Genomic DNA, 25,888 nt, shown 5'->3' on the forward strand with positions numbered 1-25,888 from the left:
CAGTCGACGCCACATTGGGTGACTTGGGCGCAGGAGAAAATCTCCAACCCAGCCAGGAATCGAACCCGGGCCCGCTTGCCTGGGATGTGAGCACGTCGCCACCCAGCTAAGCAGGCGGACTTAGTGTGAAGAATAAATCCATCTATCAACTTTTCAGGTAGACATATGCACCACCGTTCTTGGTTAAGTATATGTCAGTGAAACAGTACTCCTTTAGATATAGTATAATTTTTTTTAATTATTACTATCACCTCTTTCACATAATTTGAATCTAACGTTTTTCCAGCGTGGATCTTCATCTTGTAATTGCTCCAGGCTATTACACATTTTTACATAATAGGGTTTGATGTGTTTTGTCTTGCACAAGTATGACACGGATTTCAAAATTCTGTTTGGTGTGTTCTAAAAATTCATTTATCCCTTGGGGTAGCCTCAACGAGACTTCAGCAATTATGTTTTGTTTATCTTTGATGTACACCACCTCTCAAATGAATTCCTGCAAGTAGAGACACCATCTGGCTATTCATCTATGGAGTAATTTGCGCCTCAAGAGGAAAGAAAGCACCTGTTGGTCACAGTAGGCTTCGGTGTGATCACTCACATTCAGTAAGAGTTCTGCTTGCAAAACTAATTTCCTTGGGTGTTTGCTGTCCATATGTTTTGCTGATTTCGAATAGGCATGCCCCCGGGTCATGCAAAGATGCATCAGTGCCTAAATCAAACTCTTGTGACATGTATGGGTGATGAAATACAATTGCATTGAGTAGAGCTTCTTTTATGTTTTAAAAGTCGGTTTGACATTGATTAGTCCATATACACAGTTTATTCACCCATCACAAATTTAACAGGGCATCGATGTTCATCAACTGGTTAGGAAAAAATCTTCTAAAGAAAAACACGAAGCCCAGGCAGGCTTCGAGCTGTTTTTCGTTCTGAGGTAGGAGAAAATGCCTGATTGCATCTAGTTTCCCCATCTCTGGCAAAATACTTTGAGGTGATATGATGTGTCCTAGGAATTTGACCTTTTCTTTCCCAAATTCAGACTTCTTTAAATTTGCTGTAACATCATACTCTGAGAATTGGTGTAGTACTTGCGCCAAATGTCGCAGTTGCTCTTCCCGGGTAGGCGTTGATATTAACAAGAAATCCACATAGACAGTGACTTTATTAAGTAGTTCTGGATCTTAAACTTTGTCTAACGCGGAAATGAAGACATCTGCACTTACATTTAAGCCGAAAGGCAAGACACAAAATTCATAGTTTCTGCCCCTATGTACAAAGGCTACGTACTTCCTACTGTGTTCATGGAGAGCTGTCTGCCAATATGATGTCATTAAATCGATGGTGGTAGGGTATTTGACTTAATGGCACTTTAGTAACTGTTCTTCTAAGTTGTCGGGACGTGTCCTGAGAGGAACAATGATCTTGTCTATATTCCATGCGTCGATTACAAGCCTGATGCTACTGTGAGGTTTGACGAGAGCTAAATTGGATTACAATATGGTGAATATGAGTGGTGCGTGACATACCAATCTATCATCCTTTCAGTTTCCTTCCTTACTGCCTTCTTCTTGGATCAGGGTGTGGGGTATGATGAAAAATAGAACGTTTCATATGGGTAAACGTCCATTTTATATGAGTAACCTTTTATTACTCCTGGGCTGTAGCTCCTCGTCCTGGTCTTCCGACACAAATTGATTCACTTACCTTTGTTTGAAATAGTGCTAGATCCGTTCTTCTTTCATCTAGCTGTTTGTCTTTTCGTGCATTGTGGAACTTCCTGTATTCTATGTCAATCAGTACCTTGTACTGTCAGTAGGTATCCATACCAATAAGAAAGTTAACTACAAGCTTTTTGATACTGATGGATATTAATGCTTGAAGTTTCACCCCTTTAGATTTGCTCCCTACTGCAATCATGATTCGATAATTCTGCCCAGGGAAGATTGGTATGTGTTTTCGCTTTTGTAACTCATTAAATAAACCTTGTGAGTTACATTTAACGATGCACCTGTATCCAGTACAATTTGCACATCTAAATCAGCTATCCTGGCAGTTATTAAGGCCTGTGCACACTCCCTTCTGTTCCCTTTCAAACTGTCCACATTTTCCTGACACAAGTCCTTGATATCTACTTCTTTGTCATATCTCAGAAAATAATTAGGAATCAATTGTATGCCGTCATCCCCTTCCTCAGTCTGTGAATGCGAACCTGTCAGACCTGTTTCGGTTTTCCCGATTCGTTGTGGCTGGGGTGGGATGAAGGGTAATTCCTCATTCCGGGTAACCTCCACTACATGCTCAGTGTGATCTTGACTTCGCCAATGTGTGTCTTATGATGCCTGTAAATTAAATTCTCTTTGACCTTGACCTCTGCCCAGTACATAATTGTTGTTCTATCAATTGTAGCTACCAGGAGGAAACTGTCTGACCATGTACCAGCAGTCAGCCACTGCCAGTTATTGTATTGGTTATTACCGCCCGCTGGGGTTACATTTTGAATCTGTTGTCCAAAAACCCTCTGTTTGGTATATGCTAGTCTATTGTATTAGGGTTGTGGTTTCCTTTAAAGCCTTGCTTGTATCGTGATTTCCCCGGTTACCATAGTTACCTCTTGTGTGATTGTTATTACGTGGGTGATACAGGTGCCTACCGTGTTGATTGCTTGCAATGTTACTATTTTATAGATCACTATTTCGCGGAAATTCACTTTGCACATTATTGTTCTGGGGTTGCGACTGCCCCTCTTCATGAATCAGGCCAGTCGAATCCAGAACGGATAAAAAGTACTCTATATCATTCTCGGGTACAGTGGTTAATTTTTCCTTGATAATGTACTGGTAAGTGACTTTTGAGTATCTTTAGTACATCCATGTGAGAGATTGTTTTTGTCAAATACCTGGTTTAGGTGTTTTTCAAAATACTTCCGTATCCCCCCGTGTTTAGTACTGAATGGTGCTGGGTGAAATACCTCTCGCCAGAGCCTCTTTTTGACTGCTATGGACCAGACTGTATCCAAGAAGGCACCCTCAAACTGTTCATAAGTAAGGCACCGATCAACCATGTCGGTTGCCCATAGTAAAGCATCACCTTGGCTGTACTCCATAATGAAACTGATGTTCTGTGCCTCGGTCCAGTTGCGTGGTAACATATTACAGAAGGGTCTGATGAATACCATGGGGTTCGTTCTTTTACCTTTCTTTTTATGGAAAATGCCTATGCCAGAGTAACCCTTCGTCAGCTAGAAGAGTAGACAGGCAGGAGGTACCGTTTGCTACTGCCATTGCATTGTTCCGCCATATAGGGATATACTCTTCATATGTCTGTGCAACTGGTATTGACATTGGCAGTGAATGTTGCATTTTATACTCCCCTTCCTCTTTTGCCTGAATGACAAATGTAAACAGTGGATAGCCGGCCGCGGCGGTCTCGCGGTTCTAGGCGCGCAGTCCGGAACCGCGCAACTGCTACGGTCGCAGGTTCGAATCCTGCCTCGGGCATGGATGTGTGTGATGTCCTTAGGTTAGTTAGGTTTAAGTAGTTCTAAGTTCTAGGGGACTGATGACCACAGCTGTTAAGTCCCATAGTGCTCAGAGCCATTTGAGCCATTTAAACAGTGGATACATATTGCAACTCTCTATTCTGCCTGACTATACCTGATTGCTGACTACTTGTGGCTCCTTTGTGATATCAGTACCACTAGTTAAACTGTTCTGCAATTTTTCTTCCATTGTCTTTATGCCTGATTCAGGCCTGGCAATTAGTTCATTTTCCTTCTCCTTGACTACCTCCTCGGCCTCTTATACATAGATATTATGCTCTTGCACTACCTTTTGTGCCATTGTAGTACCCTTATCCAGTAATCCTCATTTCGCTCTCTCCATTAACTTCTTTACGTCCTTATCAATTCTTTCTTGGTTTTCTTTACGAAATTACTGCACAGTTTTAAATTAGTCAATTCAACAGATAGATCCTGCACTTCCTCATGCAAACCTTTATATATAGTTTTCATCTCGGTAATAGTATCTTGCATCCCCTTTACACTTTTGTTAATTTGTGACTGAGTTCCCTGCATTTTAATCTGTGTGTCGCTCATGTTTTTCAGCTTATCTGCCACTTCGATCTGTGCCCTGACAACATCCGATACCTTTTTACCTAGCTTATCTGTTTCCTGAGACAGGTATGTGAATACATCCACATCTCCCATTTCGGACTACTTAGATGTTAAATCATTTGACAGGCCAGTGCACAACATTTTACTTAGGTCATCAAATTTTTGCATTTGTTCATTTGAAAATTCCTCAAACTTTTGTGTCACATGACTTCTAAAATCATTAAATGTTTTTGTTTGTTGTTTTGAAGAATCTTCGTGTTTTGTGTTAAATTATTTAATTGTTGCTATATCATTAAAGTGTTGTGTTTGTTCATTAAATTTTTGTATTTTTTCATTCCCCAAATCATTGACAATTTTCATCATCCCTTGCAAAGGTTGTATCAATGTTGGGGTACCATTTTGAGTCGTATCTGATTCCATTCGGATTCGTTTCGCCTGATGAGGAAACTTAAAGATACATTAGAATCTGCGCTATCGCGCCTTTCACTACCTTCATGTCAAAAAAATGCTTCCTGGTGTTATTTTTTAATTTATTTCGTCTACCATAAGTAAAGTCATGTCATTAATCGCAATATTGCTATCCCCAATTAAAGCTGAGCTTGAATAATACTCATGGTTGTCGTCTGACTCACCGCCATGTTCACACTCACTATCATTTGTCGTTAGTTAGTTGCGGCGTCATTTTGTGGTTATATATTAATTATTGAATAGGCAGAGATGGTTTTATCTGCTGTATCCATTTGCGTCCTTGTGATTTACTAACCGCAAAATTTTAAAATGAATATCCCTTTCTTAATTACTCAGAGAAAATTTTCTACATTATCCTGTGACGTGTAGCGAATGTATACTGCTACTCATTGATGTCACAGTTACATTTACTCAAAATTATCAGCCAGAAAATGATTTTTACTAAATACACTATTTTACTACAATTTAAAACACTCCAGTTTTTCAGGATAGGAGGGGAGAGGTATTACTACTACTACTACTACTACTACTATTAGATACGAGTGAGGCACTACCAGGTGCAGCCATGCAAGCTGTAAGTAAGAATTTTTTTTTATTCTCGAGGAATTTCACAATTTTTTGTGGTAATGTTTAGAAATTTTATTTTCCGTCCATGCATATCCTTCTCTCGTGATCCTTCCTCTCTTTCTCTTGGCAATATTATTCGTTTCATGTAATAAAGAAAACAAAAGGCTGAGCAATTTAGAAATGAAAGATGCTGCCTCCGTTTCCAGAAGATATATTGTGAAAACCTTACACAAACATAGTTATCTGACATTCACGCAATAAAACCACCCCCAGAATCATGGACGAGAAGAGACGGATAGTTGAAGAGTGAAAAGTTTGACATCGGCTTAAGGAACCATTAGAATACAGATTTATGTTCATCTTTCTTTTCGTACAAAACTCTTTTTGGCACAGGCATGTTTTTATTGCATCTTCGCCACGCACAGTGTTCCAGTACTTACTAAATGACGTATACTTTGTGGTTAAGCCAAAATAAGATCTGTCACAATGTGCAAATGTAAGGCAGTGAAGGCAGTGGGCGACGTACCCCAGCGCCGAGCTGTGCAGAGAATCATGGCTGGCGCACCGGGGAGGGGGGGGGGGGGGGGGGGGAGGGGGGGGTGCTGTCCTCTGTGGTGGCGCTCCGCCAGTTTGCCGAGCGCGTACAGCGTACCTTGGCCGAACTTCCCAATCTGTTCAGTACTGTGGAAATTCACCAAATGCACGAAAATCTCTCCACTCTTCCCTCCTCGACACCAAATCCACATGGAGTCGCCAAAAATTGTTCCCTCGAACGGGAAAGCTGCCCATGATGCAAATTGCGCCAGTGGCCAGTCACACATCTCCTGCCTAGACACGGCCTAGCATTAATCTTCCAATGAGAAAGTTTTCCGCCAGAAGCTATGCTCTCCCCTGTTAAACTTGGCACCAGCAAAACGCACATGCATTCCACCCTTGCGGTGGACAGCGCTCTCTGTCCCAGAGCAATCATAAAGCTCGGTGCCCGCCTGTCGATCTCACGCCCGAGGATACGCCTCCAGAATGCAGGTCGCTGGCCATTGTCCTGTTGAAGAGTGGGCTGCCCTTGTGGGCCTACTTCATGACAAGAGGCCACCGCCTGCTCCCACTCGTTTGTGGAAGCACAGATGCTTACCTGGAAGAGCCTACGACTGTTTCTTTGACTTCTGCCGCCCTGATCACGTCTGCCTGCCATCCTTGCTGACACAGAAAAACTCTAGTGCCACAACTATTATTGTTAGTAGCAAACAAACTCTGTCATTCCCTGTCATACTCACAGTTACTCGTCCTGATGCTCGCCAGTAGCTGAGATAGCTGCAGTGCTGCTAGAGGGACTACGTAATTGAGTGGTGAAAGATGGCGTGCCCAGAACAGCTCCACCTTCAAAACAGACAAAGTTAAGGGATTCTGCTACCTTGGAAGCAGAATAACCCATGATGGATGAAGCAAAGATACAAAAACTAGACTAGGACAGGCGGTGAGGGCATTACTGGCCAAGAGAAGTCTACTGGTATCCAACATAGGCCTTGATTTCCGAGAAAGTACGTTTGGAGCACAGCATTGTATGGTAGCGAATCATGCACAGTGGGAAAACCGGAACAGAAGAGAATCGAAGCATTTGAGAAGTGGTGCTACAAAAGAATTTTAAATATTAGGTGGACTGATAAGATAAGGAATGTGGTGGTTTTTCACAGAATTGGTGAAGAAAGGAACATATGGAAAACACTGACAAGAAATAGGGACAGGATGATAAGATATGTGTTAAGACATCAGGGAATAATATCCATGGTATTAGAGGGAGCTGTGGGGGGAAAACTGTAGGGGTAGACAGAGTCTGTAATACATCCAACAAATAACTGAGGGCATATGATGCAACTGGTACTCTAAGATGAAGAGGTTACCGCAGGAGACATCAAACCAGTGAGAAGACAAATGACTCATAAAAATCAAATCCGGTGGAAAGGGCACTAGACCTTTTATAACGACATAGGTAAAATCCCAGTAACCTCTCCTTTCATAAATCCTTTCACAGGGAGTGCTCCTACTGGGAACACGCTGGATCAGGGCAGTATTATTTAATATATGTAGATACTTTGGACAAAACTCTAATGTGGGCCATACCTGGGAAAATTTTATGATAACCAACTCACAAAAATAATATTTAAGAGGAATTTTCGAAATAAAGGCTTGCAACGCAGCATGTAAGGTTCATTATTTAACTGTATAAAATTTTAATATATGATTCATAATTAAATGAACTGATGAGATTAAAAACATGAAAAGAATTGAAATCATTTAGGGATACAACACCGTTTGTTAATGCTATTACGAAAAACTATACTTTCCTCAAAGAACAAGAAGAAGTTGAGTGTCAAGTCTCTCTAAAAGTTAGTATTTCAGTTTTAAAAATAATGTAACTATGAGCAAATACGTTTATTTGGGAAATAAAAGATAATAAGAGGAGATAATTGTACCTGCATTTAATTAAAAAAAATACTTTCCCAAAAAATCATCACTAAAATTAATGTTTTAAATAATCATATTGGATAAATGGTTTGTGTGTATAGTTCATACTAATGAACATACTAATAATATATTTACAATTTTGTTGTAAAATATCACTTTCAGTACTGAAGGTAGAGATGAGGATGTGCTTTAGTGGATGATGATGTGTTGGAATGAGTCAAACGTTGCTAGATCCCTTTATTATTTTCCAAAATTTTGTATTATTAGCTCAAACTCATATCTGGCGAGTATGGGACAGTGGTCATGGATATATGGACCTTGGTGGTGAAGTGTTATAATGAAGACGTCTGCAGCTGCTATGCCCAGTGCAGTTCAATCATAGTGTGACCTTGGGAGATGGACAGTCCTGGATGGTGGCTGAGCTATGTTAGGAGCTGATGCCTCAGACTGTCACAACCAGCTCGAGTGCGGGATGGATGCCAGCCTATCCCAGCTGTGGCAGGTGATGGGTACATAAACATCCAGGAAGTGAACCCCAGTCCATCACATGACTGGCAGCATCTGGCACTGTTGGGCACCCAGCATTATCAGACAAATAAGCAAAGTTATTACCTACTTCCATGTACTTTACGATTATAAGTGGGCCTATGTTGCAGTAGTAAAACTAGGAGCTCTTTGTTTTAAATGTTTGTGGTGCACTCCACTAGGCTGCAGTGTAGGTAGACTGCATGTAAATCCAGACCTGCAACTGGATGTTCCACAACAGTGCACACTCTGCTGCAAAATGAAAGATTCATTTTGTATGTGACTGTCCTAATGCTTATCCATTGTTCCCAAGGGTGACATTCAGTTCAGCTACTCACTTGGAGCTATGAGAGTCTAATGCTACCTTGTCCTGCCTATAACTGAAATAGTGTTGAGTAACTGATGTGATGAAATAACAGTAACAATTCTGTTAGTGGACACCAGACACATAATTGACTAAGATAGACTGCAGGGTGAGTATGCAAAAACTACTTCATTAACACTGAACATTTTGAAAAGTCAGTAGCTGAAAGTAATATTCATACTTTGATTCTTACTGTATTTGTAGTAGTAGTTGCTACTGTGGTTATTGTTGCTTCTTGTTCTCTTGAAAATAATGGGGTATGATGTTGCTGAGAGGGTGCCTGGATCTTGAAAGTGTTTAAGAGCAATATGTTAATCTTTCTCTTGTTCTCAAGGTTCGGTCATAATTCCTCCAACAAAATATCAGTAATGCAGATCAGTTGCATTCTCAAAATTATCTAATCAGACATAAATGTAACCACTTTAAACTGAAACACCAGTTGAAGTAATTATAATATGTACCTATTCTTCACTTTCAAATAACTACAAACACTGTTTCCACATTTCTTGATTCATTGACAATATATCCCACAGGAGTATAATGCAAATTAATTACATTTTGACCCATCTCAGCAGCACACTATCAACTCCATACAGAAAAGGGTAACATAAACCAAAGATACAAAAGTTTTACAATGATGACTCATAGAATATGGTAAATATTGGCATTTGTTCACAGATGCATATATGTAGAATAGTTTACATTGAATAATATTGCACTTTTTTTAAAATTTGGACAATCAATTAGTTTTGAAAACAATGAATTATAATATTTTTTAAACAGTTTTATATGTTGTTAAGATCAAAATTGTCTCTTGGTGACTGATAAATGAGAATACAATTAGGCACATATGATAATCAATTTTCTCCAAAGCAATTCAAAAACCAGAGACTTAAGTTTTCAAATGAAATGAAGATAAACATATATACAGGGCTATTACAAATGATTGAAGCGATTTCATAAATTCCCTGTTGCTCCATTCATTGACATATGGTCACGACACACTACAGATATGTAGAAAAACTCATAAAGTTTTGTTCAGCTGAAGCCGCACTTCAGGTTTCTGCCGCCAGAGCGCTCGAGAGCGCAATGAGACAAAATGGCGACAGGAGCCGAGAAAGCATATGTCGTGCTTGAAATGCACTCACATCAGTCAGTCATAACAGTGCAACGACACTTCAGGACGAAGTTCAACAAAGATCCACCAACTGCTAACTCCATTCGGCGGTGGTACGCGCAGTTTAAAGCTTCTGGATGCCTTTGTAAGGGGAAATCAACGGGTCGGCCTGCAGTGAGCGAAGAAACGGTTGAACGCGTGCGGGCAAATTTCACGCGTAGCCCGCGGAAGTCGACGAATAAAGCAAGCAGGGAGCTAAACGTACCATAGGATGGTGCTCCACCGCACTTCCATCATGATGTTCGCCATTTCTTAAACAGGAGAATGGAAAACCGATGGATTGGTCGTGGCGGAGATCATGATAAGCAATTCATGTCATGGCCTCCACGCTCTCCCGACTTAACCCCACGTGATTTCTTTCTGTGGGGTTATGTGAAAGATTCAGTGTTCAAACCTCCTCTACCAAGAAACGTGCCAGAACTGCGAGCTTGCATCAACGATGCTTTCGAACTCATTGATGGGGACATGCTGCGCCGAGTGTGGCAGGAACTTGATTATCGGCTTGATGTCTGCCGAATCACTAAAGGGGCACATATTGAACATTTGTGAATGCCTAAAAAAACTTTTTGAGTTTTTGTATGTGCGTGCAAAGCATTGTGAAAATATCTCAAATAATAAAGTTATTGTAGAGCTGTGAAATCGATTCAGTCATTTGTAGTAACCCTGTACATAAGAAATATGGTGATGGAATTCATTAGGTTGTCTGCTCCTGAATCTCTGTTAGCTAGAATAGAAAAGTCTGACCCATTAATGCACTGTTGCGACACTGGGCTCCATTTATTCTGGCAGGTGTTTCAGGTAGCTTAACTGAGCTCTCTATGAGGCAACAGAGGAATACTACAGATCAGGAGTCAGATGTGGTAAAAACTTTAATATATTGTTCCTTAAATATAAGAATTCCAAGGTAGCCTCTTACAATCTGAATAACAGTTACTTCACACATAGGATTGAGACAAATCTGGCACAGAAAAGTTTTTCGGTGATGGTATCAAGAGCTGCAGATTCATTCACACAAGTCATTGAAGGTGTCCCAACTTGACAAATGCACTCAGATGGCAAGGCTGCAGTTAGACAGGAACAATGTGCGGTGGGGTAAGGTGTGTTGAGGTTAGGTGCCATTCACAAGGAAGAAAGGAAGGAAGATACGTTTTAACGTCCCATCGACATTGAGGTCATTGGAGATGCAGCATAAGCTCAGATTGTGGCAAAGATGGGAAAGGAGAGCAGTTGTGACCTTTCAAAGAACCATCCCAGCATTTGTGAGGAACAATTTAGGGAAATCACAGAACACGTAAACCGGGATGGCCGGATGTGAGTTTGAATCATCATCCTCCTGAATGCAAGTCCAGTGTGCAAACCACTGCATCACATTGCTCATGTGCTCTTCACACAAGAGTCATGAATTTTAGGGTGGGCCATGATAGCAGGATCCATTTGACATCACAATGTGGAGGCCAGGAATTTCTGGATGTCATGCCTTTGGGAGTGGATGTCATGATTCCAGGAGGCATCAAGCTAAACAGGAAAACATCCCTTGTCATTGTGCCGCCTCCAGCATTGAATGCCTAGCACTACTGGGACAAGATAGTGGAGCTGTATGTCATTCCAGAAGTTGCAGTTTGTACCACACTTCACACTGATGAAGGACAACACTTTGCCTCACATTGAGCAAGTCCCTTGAGATCAGTTCCCCAAGTGATAGAATGGCCTGTCAACAGTGCTGACTTAAACCTGATTTAACATGTTCGGGGATTTCATGGTACAGGCTATGGTGCATAAACTCCCAGTGAGGAACAGTTGAGGTATTGGTCAATGTGTTACAAAATATCTGGAAAAATGTCCCTCAAACCTGCATCAATTCTTTGCCACAACTGTAGTCGCCGATGCCAGGCTGTCATTAATGTTAAAGGTGGTGACACTTGTAACTGAAAATCTATTCAAATAATTAAAATAGTCATTAAAATCAGAGTATCTACCTTTCTTTGCTTTGAAAATGATTTGATCATGCATTGAAACAGCTTAGTGGCACTACACCAATGCACTAACAGTTGCTGGCTGCATGCGATATCTCCTTGGTGTCGAAAGTACTGCCAATCCAACCACCCACTAGCATGTAAGAATAGGTGCAAGGGTGTCATTGTACAGGGACATTTTTAAAGAGCCCAACAAAGGAGTGCAGGTGGCACCAAGGCTATTGCCAAACAGTGAGGAGGGGGGGGGGGGGGTTAGGCGATCCTCTGCCATTTAATTCATGTGCATGTAAACGTGACACCCAACATGCACATGCCACAGGAGAATGCGAAAAAGAAGGGATAAATAAGCATAAATACCCTTTTTGGCTTTGGATGATGTCCAGATTCTGTCAAAAGGTATTAAATGGTCCCTAGTGGTTGCACTCTGTATACCATAACAAAACGTTGCAGTCACATTATGCTCCAAGGGGGTGAATCATGTTCAATGGAGTTGCAGCCCTGCAAGTTCATAGAGAAGAGTTCAATTGTTGGAGGGAGCCGGCAGTTCAGAGGTCCACAAGAACATCATTCTGTTACACATCCCACTGCAGACTGTTGTTTAGATAGCAAGAGTCACAAGAAACAGATTTCACATTATGTGCATGTTGTGCTGTTGTATACAGATAAGTCCCAGAGCTACAAAATTGTAGTGAAATGCAAGAAGACCAGCAGAGGATCGACACTTGGTGCAGGGAATGGCAATTGACAGTCAACATAAACAAATGTCATGTATTGTGTATATATGACAAAGACCCATTTTGTTGACTACACGATTACAGTACAATCACTGGAAGCAGTTGCTTCCACAAAATATCTAAGAGTACGTGTAGGAGCAATTTAATGTGGAATGACCATATAAAATTAATTGTAAGAAAGGCAGATGCCAGAGTGAGATCCAATAGAAGAATACTCAGGAAACATAGTCCACTAAATGAGGTAGCTCACAAAAGCCTCATTCACTATTGTTCGTCAGTATGGGATTCATACCAGATAGGATTGATGGAGGAAAGAGTGAAGATCTTGAAGTGTACATTTCTTTACTGGTTCATTTAGTAAGCACAAAGGTACCACAGAGATGATAACCAAATCGAGTGTCAGCTGCTGCATGAGGGGCATTCTACATCATGATGTGAGTAACTGTTAAAAAAGTTCTGAGAGCATATGTTCCTAGAAGAATCAACAGATATATTGCTTCATAAAAAGACTGTGAAGATCAGATTAGAGAGATTCAAGCCCACATGGAGGTATACTAGTAATTTTTTTTTCCTTGAGAACCATTCGCAATGGGAATGGGAAAGAGGAAGAAGTGGGAGTGGTAAACACAGGGCCCTCTGCCACACACCACAATGAAGCATGCAGAGTATAGATGTAGATCTGCATGTAGAATATTAATTTGGGTATCACTGTGATGAGCTTGCGGAACACTACTAGGACCCAAAGCAAACACATAAAAATATTCATCAGAATATAAGCAAAAATGGTTATGAAACTGAAAATTACAAAATAATGAAAGATTTCATATCACTTGACCCATAATTAATATGTTCAGAAATATAGAAAACTCATGTCAGAAGACAGCTCACATTGTAAAGAATCCATAAAGTCTAAAATGTCTAGAGCTGAATGAAAATGGGAGATACGGCATTGTCGAAAAGGAAATGAGGAAAGGTGCAAAATGATTACATAGCTGGCCAATTGGGCATCCAGTAGCCAGCAATGCTCCAAACTTTAGATTTATCTATTCTGTGACCATTATTCTATTTGGTGTAACCACTGTATTAAAGAAATTGATAATTAAACTATATATTAATATGAGACACTTATTATGGTTTTAACCAGACGTTCCCATGAGAAACAGCCGGCCGAAGTGGCCGTGCGGTTAAAGGTGCTGCAGTCTGGAACCGCAAGACCGCTACGGTCGCAGGTTCGAATCCTGCCTCGGGCATGGATGTTTGTGATGTCCTTAGGTTAGTTAGGTTTAACTAGTTCTAAGTTCTAGGGGACTAATGACCTCAGCAGTTGAGTCCCATAGTGCTCAGAGCCATTTGAACCCATAAGAAACATATGGCACTGATCCAAACAGTGCACACAGAATTTGTGTCCTTAAACAGATAATATATTCTGATCCTCATGCAAATACATTATTTTACATGTTTTAAACAATTATTGTGAAGTATTTCCATGTTCAGATTTTCTACCACATTTGTCATTTTTCAGTATCAAGTATTAGCTTTTGACTTTCACTATACAGAAAATGAGGAATTTTGCAGACAAGTACAAAATTGGTAAATTTCCCTATAGATAGCAGCAGCATCCAGACTACACATAAGTGCTACACAGTGTTGACAGACACTACTGCCAGAAGCACATACCAATATTATATCACACTCTGAAATCATAACAAATTTATATATAGGGATGATGTAACTTACTAAACGAAAGCCTTGGTATGTTGATAGAGACACTAACAAACACATACACAAAGTTCGAGCTTTCACAACCCATGGTTGCTTCATCAGGAAAGAGGGAAGGAGAGGGAAGGACGAAAGGATGTGGGTTTTAAGGGAGAGGGTAAGGAGTCATTCCAATCCCGGGAGCGGAAAGACTTACCTTAGGGGGAAAAAGGGACAGGTATACACTCGCACACACACACACACACACACACACACACATATCCATCCGCACATATACAGACACAAGCAGTCTTTGTTTTTAGATATATTTTTCCCACGTCGAATGTTTCCCTCTTCCACATCCTTTCGTCTTTCCCTCTCCTTCCCTCTTTCCTGATGAGGCAACAGTTGGTTGCGAAAGCTTGAATTTCATGTGTATGTTTGTGTTTGTTTGTGTGTCTATCGACCTGCCAGCACTTTCGTTCGGTAAGTCACATCATCTGTGTTTTTAGATATATTTTTCTCACGTGGAATGTTTCCCTATATATATATATATATATATATATATATATATATATATAAACAAAGATGATGTGACTTACCATACGAAAGCGCTGGCAGGTCGATAGGAACACAAACAGACACATACATACACACAAAATTCTTACCATACGAAAGCGCTGGCGGTCGATAGGAACACAAACAGACACATACATACACACAAAATTCTTACCATACGAAAGCGCTGGCAGGTCGATAGGAACACAAACAGACACATACATACACACAAAATTCAAGCTTTCGCAACAAACTGTTGCCTCATCAGGAAAGAGGGAAGGAGAGGGAAAGACGAAAGGAAGTGGGTTTTAAGGGAGAGGGTAAGGAGTCATTCCAATCCCGGGAGCGGAAAGACTTACCTTTAAATATGTCTGCTTGTGTCTGTATATGTGTGGATGGATATGTGTGTGTGTGGGAGTGTATACCCGTCCTTTTTTTCCCCCTAAGGTGTATATATATAAAAACAAAGATGTAGTGACTTACCAAATGAAAGTGCTGGCAGGTCGACAGACACACAAACAAACACAAACATACACACAAAATTCAAGCTTTCGCAACAGACTGTTGCCTCATCAGGAAAGAGGGAAGGAGAGGGAAAGACGAAAGGATGTGGATTTTAAGGGAGAGGGTAAGGAGTCATTCCAGTCCCGGGAGTGGAAAGACTTACCTTAGGGGGAAAAAAGGACGGGTATACACTCGCACACACACACATATCCATCCACACATATACAGACACAAGCAGACATATTTAAAGACAAAGAGTTTGGGCAGAGATGTCAGTCGAGGCAGAGGTGCAGAAACAAAGATGTTGCTGAATGACAGGTGAGGTATGCGTGGCGGCAACTTGAAATTAGCGGAGATTGAGGCCTGGTGGATAACGGGAAGAGAGGATGTATTGAAGAGCAAGTTCCCATCTCCGGAGTTCGGATAGGTTGGTGTTGGTGGGAAGTATCCAGATAACCCGGACGGTGTAACACTGTGCCAAGATGTGCTGGCCGTGCACCAAGGCATGTTTAGCCACAGGGTGATCCTCATTACCAACAAACACTGTCTGCCTGTGTCCATTCATGCAAATGGACAGTTTGTTGCTGGTCATTCCCACATAGGATGCGTCACAGTGTAGGCAGGTCAGTTGGTAGATCACGTGGGTGCTTTCACACGTGGCTCTGCCTTTGATCGTGTACACCTTCTGGTTACAGGACTGGGGTAGGTGGTGGTGGGAGGGTGCATGGGACAGGTTTTACACCGGGGGCGGTTACAAGGGTAGGAGCCAGAGGGTAGGGAAGGTGGTTTGAGGATTTCATAGGGATGAACTAACAGGTTACGAAGGTTAGGTGGATGGCGGAAAGACACTCTTGGTGGAGTGGGGATTCATGAAGGATGGATCTCATTTCAGGGCAGGATTTGAGGAAGTTGTATCCCTGCTGGAGAGCCACATTCAGAATCTGATCCAGTCCCGGAAAGTATCCTGTCACAAGTGGGGCACTTTTGTGGTTCTTCTGTGGGAGGTTCTGGGTTTGAGAGGATGAGGAAGTGGCTCTGGTTATTTGCTTCTGTACCAGGTCGGGAGGGTAGTTGTGGGATGCGAAAGCTGTTGTCAGGTTGTTGGTGTAATGCTTCAGGGATTCCGGACTGGAGCAGATTCATTTGCCACGAAGACCTAGGCTGTAGGGAAGGGACCGTTTGATGTGGAATGGGTGGCAGCTGTCGTAATGGAGGTACTGTTGCTTGTTGGTGGGTTTGATGTGGACGGACATGTGAAGCTGGCCATTGGACAGGTGAAGGTCAACATCAAGGAAAGTGGCATGGGATTTGGAGTAGGACCAGGTGAATCTGATGGAACCAAAGGAGTTGAGGTTGGAGAGGAAATTCTGGAGTTCTTCTTCACTGTGAGTCCAGATCATGAAGATGTCATCAATAAATCTGTACCAAACTTTGGGTTGGCAGGCCTGGGTAACTAAGAAGGCTTCCTCTAAGCGACCCATGAATGGGTTGGTGTACGAAGGGGCCATCCTGGTACCCTTTAATTGTTGGTATGTCTGGCCTTCAAAAGTGAAGAAGTTGTGGGTCAGGATGAAGCTGGCTAAGGTAATGAGGAAAGAGGTTTTAGGTAGGGTGGCAGGTGATCGGCGTGAAAGGAAGTGCTCCATCGCAGTGAGGCCCTGGACGTGCGGGATATTTGTGTATAAGGAAGTGGCATCAATGGTTACAAGGATGGTTTCTGGGGGTAACGGACTGGGTAAGGATTCCAGGCGTTCGAGAAAGTGGTTGGTGTCTTTGATGAAGGATGGGAGACTGCACATAATGGGTTGAAGGTGTTGGTCTACGTAGGCAGAGATACGTTCTGTGGGGGCTTGGTAAGCAGCTACAATGGGGCGGCCGGGATGATTGGGTTTGTGAATTTTAGGAAGAAGGTAGAAGGTAGGGGTGCGGGGTGTCGGTGGGGTCAGGAGGTGGATGGAGTCAGGTGAAAGGTTTTGTAGGGGGCCTAAGGTTCTGAGGATTGCTTGAAGCTCCGCCTGGACATCAGGAATGGGATTACCTTGGCAAACTTTGTATGTGGTGTTGTCTGAAAGCTGACGCAGTCCTTCAGCCACATACTCCCGATGATCAAGTACCACGGTCGTGGAACCCTTGTCCACCGGAAGAATGACGATGGACCGGTCAGCCTTCAGATCACGGATAGCCTGGGCTTCTGCAGTGGTGATGTTGAGAGTAGGATTAAGGTTTTTTTAAGAAGGATTGAGAGGCAAGGCTGGAAGTCAGAAATTCCTGGAAGGTTTGGAGAGGGTAATTTTGAGGAAGAGGAGCTGGGTCCCGCTGTGAGGGAGGACAGAACTGTTCCAGGCAGGGTTCAATTTGGATAGTTTCTTGGGGAGTTGGATCATTAGGGGTAGGATTAGGATCATTTTTCTTTGTGGCAAAGTGATACTTCCAGCAGAGAGTACGAGTGTAGGACAGTAAATCTTTGACGAGGGCTGTTTGGTTGAATCTGGGAGTGGGGCTGAAGGTGAGGCCTTTGGATAGGACAGAGGTTTCGGATTGGGAGAGAGGTTTGGAGGAAAGGTTAACTACTGAATTAGGGTGTTGTGGTGCCAGATTGTGTTGATTGGAATTTTGAGGTTTTGGAGGGAGTGGAGCTGGAAGTGGGAGACTGAGTAGATGGGAGAGACTGGGTTTGTGTGCAATGAGAGGTGGTTGAGTATCACCCTGTGGCTAAACATGCCTTGGTGCACGGCCAGCACATCTTGGCACAGTGTTACACCGTCCGGGTTATCTGGATACTTCCCACCAACACCAACCTATTCCGAACTCCAGAGATGGGAACTTGCTCTTCAATACATCCTCTCTTCCCGTTATCCACCAGGCCTCAATCTCCGCTAATTTCAAGTTGCCGCCACGCATACCTCACCTGTCATTCAACAACATCTTTGCCTCTGCACCTCTGCCTCGACTGACATCTCTGCCCAAACTCTTTGTCTTTAAATATGTCTGCTTGTGTCTGTATATGTGTGGATGGATATGTGTGTGTGTGCGAGTGTATACCCGTCCTTTTTTCCCCCTAAGGTAAGTCTTTCCGCTCCCGGGATTGGAATGACTCCTTACCCTCTCCCTTAAAATCCACATCCTTTCGTCTTTCCCTCTCCTTCCCTCTTTCCTGATGAGGCAACAGTCTGTTGCGAAAGCTTGAATTTTGTGTGTATGTTTGTGTGCCTGTCGACCTGCCAGCACTTTCATTTGGTAAGTCACTACATCTTTGTTTTTAGATATATTTTTCCTACGTGGAATGTTTCCCTCTATTATAACCATATATATATATACATACAGGGTGATTCAAAAAGAATACCACAACTTTAGGAATTTAAAACTCTGCAACGACAAAAGGCAGAGCTAAGCACTATCTGTCGGCGAATTAAGGGAGCTATAAAGTTTCATTTAGTTGTACATTTGTTCGCTTGGGGCGCTGTTGACTAGGCGTCAGCGTCAGTTGATGCTAAGATGGCGACCGCTCAACAGAAAGCTTTTTGTGTTATTGAGTACGGCAGAAGTGAATCGACGACAGTTGTTCAGCGTGCATTTCGAATGAAGTATGGTGTTAAACCTCCTGATAGGTGGTGTATTAAACGTTGGTATAAACAGTTTACAGAGAATGGGTGTTTGTGCAAAGGGAAAAGTTCTGGACGGCCGAGAACGAGTGATGAAAATGTAGCACGCATCCAGCAAGCATTTGTTCGCAGCCCAGGAAAATCGACTCGCAGAGCTAGCAGAGAGCTGCAAATTCCACAATCAACTGTATGGAGAGTCCTACGAAAAAGGTTAGTTATGAAACCTGAACGTCAACTACCCGAGGCGATGGATCGGCCGCCAGCCAGCCGGTGACAGAGCACTTCATCACTGGCGTCCAAGAAGCCCTGATATTACCCCCTGCGATTTTTTCTTATGGGGGTATGTTAAGGATATGGTGTTTCGGCCACCTCTCCCAGCCACCATTAATGATCTGAAACGAGAAATAACAGCAGCTATCCAAACTGTTATGCCTGATATGCTATAGAGAGTGTGGAACGAGTTGGAGTATCGGGTTGATATTGCTCGAGTGTCTGGAGGGGGCCATATTGAACATCTTTGAACTTGTTTTTGAGTGAAAAAAACCTTTTTAAATACTCCTTGTAATGATGTATAACAGACACAAGCAGACATTTGTAAAGTGTATGTGTGGATGGATATGTGTGTGTGTGCGAGTGTATACCTGTCCTTTTTTCCCCCTAAGGTAAGTCTTTCCGCTCCCGGGATTGGAATGACTCCTTACCCTCTCCCTTAAAACCCATATCCTTTTGTCTTTCCTTCTCCTTCCCTCTTTCCTGACGAGGCAACCATTGGTTGCGAAAGCTAGAATTTTGTGTGTATGTTTGTGTTTGTTTGTGTGTCTATCGACCTGCCAGCGCTTTTGTTTGGTAAGTTTCATCATCTTTCTTTTTAGATATATTTTTCCCACGTGGAATGTTTCCCTCTATTATATATATATATATATATATATATATATATATATATATATATATATATATATATATATATATATAGATGGGAAGCAATTTAATTATTCATCAGTGAAGAGAACGTGACGCCAATCCTGCGCAGTCCATTTGGCATGTTCTTGGGCCCATCTGTATAGTGCTGCATGGTGTCGTGGTTGCAAAGATGGACTTCACCATGAACGTCGGAGTGAAGTTGCGCCACATGTAGCCTATTGCACACAGTTTGAGTCATAACACGACATCCTGTGGCTGCACAAAAAGCATTATTCAACATGGTGGCACTGCTGTCAGGGTTCCTTTGAGCCATAATCTGTTGGTAGCAGTCGTCCTCTCCAGCAGTAGCCCTTGGGAGGCCTGAGTGAGCCATTGTCATCGACAGCTTCCTGTCTCTCTGTATCTCCTCCATGTCCAAAAACATTTCTTTGGTTCACACTGAGATGCCTGAACACTTCCGTTGTTGAGAGCCCTTCGTGGTACAAAGTAACAATGCAGACATGATGAAACGATGGTATTGACAGTCTAAGCATGGTTGAACTACAGACAACATGAGCCTGGTACCTCCTTCCTGATGGAATGAGTGGAATGATCAGCTGTCGGACCACCTCCATCTAATAGGTGCTGCTCATGCATGGTTGTTTACATTTTTGGGCAGGTTTAGTGACATCTCTGAACAGTCATAGGGACTGTGTCTGTGATACAATATCCACAGTCAATGTCCATCTTCAGGAGTTCTGGGAATTGGGGTGATGCAAAAAATTTTTTTGATGTGTGTAGAAAAAACTCAGGTTTTATTTGTACAAAATTACAAGTCACATTTAGTAATGCAGACAGCACAATGAACCATTTTCATTCCTGAAGGCATTATAGAAGGAATTATAGAAGGCATGAATATGAAACATCAATTTATCTGTAAGTCACAGATTCTGACAAACCTTTTCATTCAGTTTGCACAGAATCTGTATCAAGAGCCCTAAACAGATAAGGCATTTATTAAAACTGTGTAAGTACACTGAAGAATATATACATAACTGCTACAACTTACAGGAAACTTCATCAGGATAGTCTTTAAAAAAGATATATGACTACATTTACAATAAAAATTGACAAAACTGAGCACATCTGCAACTATTTTGAGATAAATGAAAACTCATCATGGTACAATCATGAACTGCATTTTATCCATAATGATAACAGGAATGATACATAAATATAAGGTATTGTCAATGCCTTATGTTTCATGCTATGCCTATATGCACGCCATCTTTAGCTATAGAACCATTTTTTGGTGTCCCACACACAAAACATGCACACATTCTTCAAACTACAAAAAGAGGCCATTAGAACAGAAACTAAAAATAATAAATGAGCTCCATGTAAAGATATATTTAAACAGCTGATGATTCAAACTGCACCTTATAAGTAAATTTACTGATATGTTATGCACATCAAGAAGAATGTCAGCAGTTATCTCACAAATGGCAGCACTCATGATCAAGGAATGAGAGCAAGTAGTAGTAGTAGTAGTAGTAGTAGTAGTATATTCATCCAGTGACAATGTACATCATCAAAGAACATAGTATAACAAAAATAAGGTAAAGATGTACAGTTTCCTACATAATACAATGGTTCATTGTACCCATCACAATATTTTTGGGCAATACAACTTTGATTACTGTAATAATATAAAAGTATGAGAAGGATCTTTCACATGAAATACATTAGAAGTAAAAAATTTGGTTTAACACTTCCGTTCAGTAAAATTAACCTTGAGGCTGTGACAAGCATCTGATTTATGATACTATTAACATATAGTAAATTAATGTAGTTGCTTACTACAAGGTTACTGCAGATATTCATTTATACTATAATAGCAGTTCATCATTAATCATTTAAATATTGCTTCCTTGAATGTAGACAATGTTTTTATTTCTTTTAGCTAAGTTAAAAGTTTGTTGTACAAAATGGTACCCTGAATGTTGGTTTGTTTTTGTGTTAAAGCCTTGTTTACTCTTTTTATGTGGATGTCATTGCACATTCTTGTATTGTAGGAATGAAGATCTGAGTTGGTTTTATAACGATCAATGTGCATTTTTATATGAACAACATTTTTTTATATAGAGGCATGGTAATGGTAGAAAATTTAGGTGTTGAAATAACCATTTGAAAGGTGTTAGCCCAGTACTGTTTGAAATTATTCTAACAGCTCGTTTTTGTAAGGTGAAGATGTTTTTCATGTTTGCCTTATTATGACTGCAGAGGGTCATTAAGAGTTAAAGCACAGAAACACAGAACATCATTTTTTACAAATGTATAAAACTGTATAATATATATATATATATATATATATATATATATATATATATATATATATATATATATATATATTATATAAAATATATAAAATAAATATATAAATATATAATAAATATATATAAATATATAATAAACTGCTCAAGGAGACAACTAAAATAAAAATATTTATAAAGTTAGTTGAAGCATACCTTTTCAATAATTCTTACTACAAAGTTAAGGAATTTTTAGTTAACACAAAGTAGGGGAATGATATAAATTAACATTATTTTATAATAAACAACTTTCTTTGTGTGTGTGGGGGGGGGTGGGGGGTGGGGTAGTGTGTGTTTGTGTATTTTGTGTATATTGTGGGCAATGACCAGTGATATGATACAAATGAATATTGCTGAAGTACTTTTTGATAAGATAAAATTACTGTATGCATAAATAAGACTTTAAAGAAAATTTCCTTTCAGCAAATGACCTATTGATGAAAATACAACTAACTAACTAACTGTCATTCCTTTATGGAGACAACAGGTACCTCTGAGGACATTCCAAAGAATTTTTTTGTCTCTAAACTGCTTAAAAGTGTGCAGACTTGTTTTAATTCTGACACTTCAGTAACAGTGCTGCCAATCATCCTGTTGTGCACATACTGTCTCAACTATAAAAAAGGGGGATACATGACCCTTCCCCATACTTCCACTTCAAAAAATAATAACCCTGCAATTTAAGTAAGACAGTCTTATTGGCATTTGGTTTAGGCTGTCAGTATTTTCTGTTGTGTGGTTCAAATGGCTCTGAGCACTATTTGACTTAACTACTGAGGTCATCAGTCCCCTAGAACTTAGAACTACTTAAACCTAACTAACCTAAGGACATCACACACGTCCATGCTTAAGGCAGGATTCGAAACTGCGACCGTAGCGGTCACGCGGTTCCAAACTGACGCGCTTAGAACCGCACGGCCACACCGGCCGGCAATGTTGTGTGTTTACTTACCCACTGCATAACTGAAATTACAGCAAACATACTTGTGGATAGCCTGAGCGCCACGGTTAAAATTCTGATTCTGAATTAGTAAAACCTGTGAAAATTCGGAAGCTGAAATCAGCAATTACAACTCTGATCCTGTCTGACAGTAAACATACTTGTTGGACTCTCCAGTCTCTTCTTTCTTTCCCATCTAGACTGCCTGTGAGCATCCTGTTACAGTGAAGGTGTGTGTTACTGGTAGAACAGCATGTTCCTTTACCTGCTACTACATGAGACCATGAAAAAGATACTTCTATTCATCATTCTGTATATGTCCCACAGATGTTTCTTCAGTTGAGAAGAGCAATGTTTCTGCATCACTACAATTGCCTTCTTCAGGTCACTGTAATAATAAACAAATAAATAAATAAAAATAAAAAAAATCCCAGTCACTAACCATCTTCCTTCCATTCATCCTCATCACTTTCTTCTCTTTTTCTGAAGTTACATTGATGCTGAAAGGGTTACAGTCCAGTACAACAGAAATTTAGTGTAACTTTTAGGAATTTTTGTATTGATTTTTGTATACAGCCTGCTTTTTACCCTGTGAAGGAAGAACACTGTGAGACATTTTATGTGGAAGAAGCTGTAAGAATACTTAACATGAAATGTCACTTTTTTTCCATAGGATACATTTATTTTATTTTGAAGGTGTACGTCAAACACAGTTCACTGTATAGTGTAATGCATCAATGATAAACAAGGACTATTATCTCCAAAGTCATTGTATTCATTGCACTGGGGTTGATATACATGAATTCTTGTATCTTTACATGACACATGTTAGACCTGGTGGTACTCTGTCTTCTGTAACATATTTGAAAGCAGCAGTGATGTGACCAGTACTTGGTCAAATAAATAATAATGATCCAATGATTCCAGTCTTCATCAAGCAGCATCTTTGCCATAATGCTAACATTCAGTTGTGGGATAAAGTTTTCCATTTTCTAAACCTCTGGAGTTGGGCCTTTCCGCTTTATTATGGAGAGAAAAAGAGTGTCATTAGGAAGTTCTTCCACAACCAGTTATTTTCAGAACATTTCAACAGTATGTTGTTCCTGGCAGTTATCACCTAGCAGGAAAGCAAGGGACAGCTACTGGTTTTGACACTTATCAGTGCAAGCAACATTTTTGCAGCATCATTTATAGTGAATTGATACTGCAGATACTGCCTCTGACAGACTTCTCACTCTGGAAAATAATACAAAGTTGTCATTCTAAAGGACAGTGTTGTGAGGTGAGTGCTAATAGCACTATCAAGATCAATTTGAGAAAGAGGTGCATAGACTACCTTTAGCAGACTGAAAATCAGTTGAGTTTTGAACCGTTACTTTTAATTTGTACAATGAGCAGAACTATTTGCATTCCTCTTTAGAGTTGTGTAAACCCCAATACAGATCATACAGAGTCCTTGTTCATTCCCAGCCACTATGTAGCATGTCATACTGAACCTAGTGGAGCATTGAGACATATGTCATATATCTACATCTGCAAGCAAATGTATTCTGTAAGTCTCTGTGATGTGAATAGTACACAGTATTTACCTATGTTCCATATTTTAGAGTTTCTTTTCTCATTTTATTCACATATGGAACATGGGAGGAATGACTACTTAATTGCCTCTGTGATTACAGTAATTAGTATAATGTTGTCTCTGGAATGGTTATGGTAGTGATACACATAGGACTATAGTACATTCTTGGATTCCTCAATATTGGTTCATGAAACTTTGTAAGTAGACTTTTGTAGGTTATTTGATGCCTATCATCAAATGTCTGCCAATTCAGGTTTTTTAACACATCTGTAATGCTCTCCCCTGAGTCAAACAACCTGTTACTATTCATGATGTTCTTCTTTGTACATTATCAATATCCCCTGTTATTCCTATTTGGATATCGCACATTTAAGCAGTACTCTATAATGGGTTGCATGAGTGGTTTGTAAACAATCTGCATTGTAAATTGACTACATTTTTCTGGCATCCTACCAATGGATCAAGTTCTACCACCAGCTTCACCTAAGTTCTACTCCCAACTTCACCTATGACTGAGTCAATGTGATCATTCCTTCTCATATGGACTTTTGTTTTAGGATGAAGTCTGTATTTTTGATTGCCTGGCATTTTGCAGTTACCATTAGAGAGCACTGTCAGCATTAGCAAGTTTATCAAAAGCTGCAGACAAACAACAGCTTCTGTTGCTGTCAGCAGTAAGTGGTGTTAATATGCTGAATGTGTTAATGTTTTGTTTGAATGATACAACAGGAGTGTAACATAATGATTGTATCCCCACACAATTTATTTTTAAGCATTTTTCTTCCCTGACAAATTTGTTGATATGGTTAGTGATTCCAATGCCATCCTGAAAAAGGAGAAAAGAGTGAAACTGAGTTTAGCTGGGGTTGCTTGTTGCTGGGATGAATGTCATATTTTCAATGTTGTTTAGAGCATTTTCTGTTATTTCAGATATTTTTGCATGTAACTGCTCCGGATTCATAACAGCTACAAAAGATGCTATCATTCCACCAAACATCCATATAGAAGAATGTGAAACAGTATAGTAACCCAAAGAGCTGCCCTTTCTCTTTAACCTACTGTAACATTTAAGTGGCACAGTTCTGAGAAGTAATAACATGTTAAATTGTTTGTGCATCAGTGTACCTACTAGCAGAATTAAACACAGTTCAAGTTTTTAGATGATGTTAAGCCACCAAAGAACAAGAAGAAGATAATAAATTCGAGTAATGGAAAACTGTGTATGTTTCATCAAAATATCTGGAATCTCAGACGAAATTGGAGCTTTTAAATCTTGGCTTATTGATTCTGGTCATTTATGTCATGCCCATGTATTATGTTCCATGGAATACCATGTGAGGGGTGGAGCTA

General features: G+C 40.6%; 1 long non-coding RNA gene across 1 annotated transcript; it reads left to right on the forward strand.

Moving 5' to 3' along the window:
- Positions 1–25,888, forward strand: LOC124713693. The gene is made up of 3 exons (XR_007005636.1): positions 1–157; positions 4,106–4,180; positions 25,469–25,888. It is a non-coding gene; the product is annotated as an uncharacterized LOC124713693 (long non-coding RNA).

This window comes from Schistocerca piceifrons, chromosome 1 (assembly GCF_021461385.2).
Source record: "Schistocerca piceifrons isolate TAMUIC-IGC-003096 chromosome 1, iqSchPice1.1, whole genome shotgun sequence".
In the NCBI taxonomy this organism is placed as follows: domain Eukaryota; kingdom Metazoa; phylum Arthropoda; class Insecta; order Orthoptera; family Acrididae; genus Schistocerca; species Schistocerca piceifrons.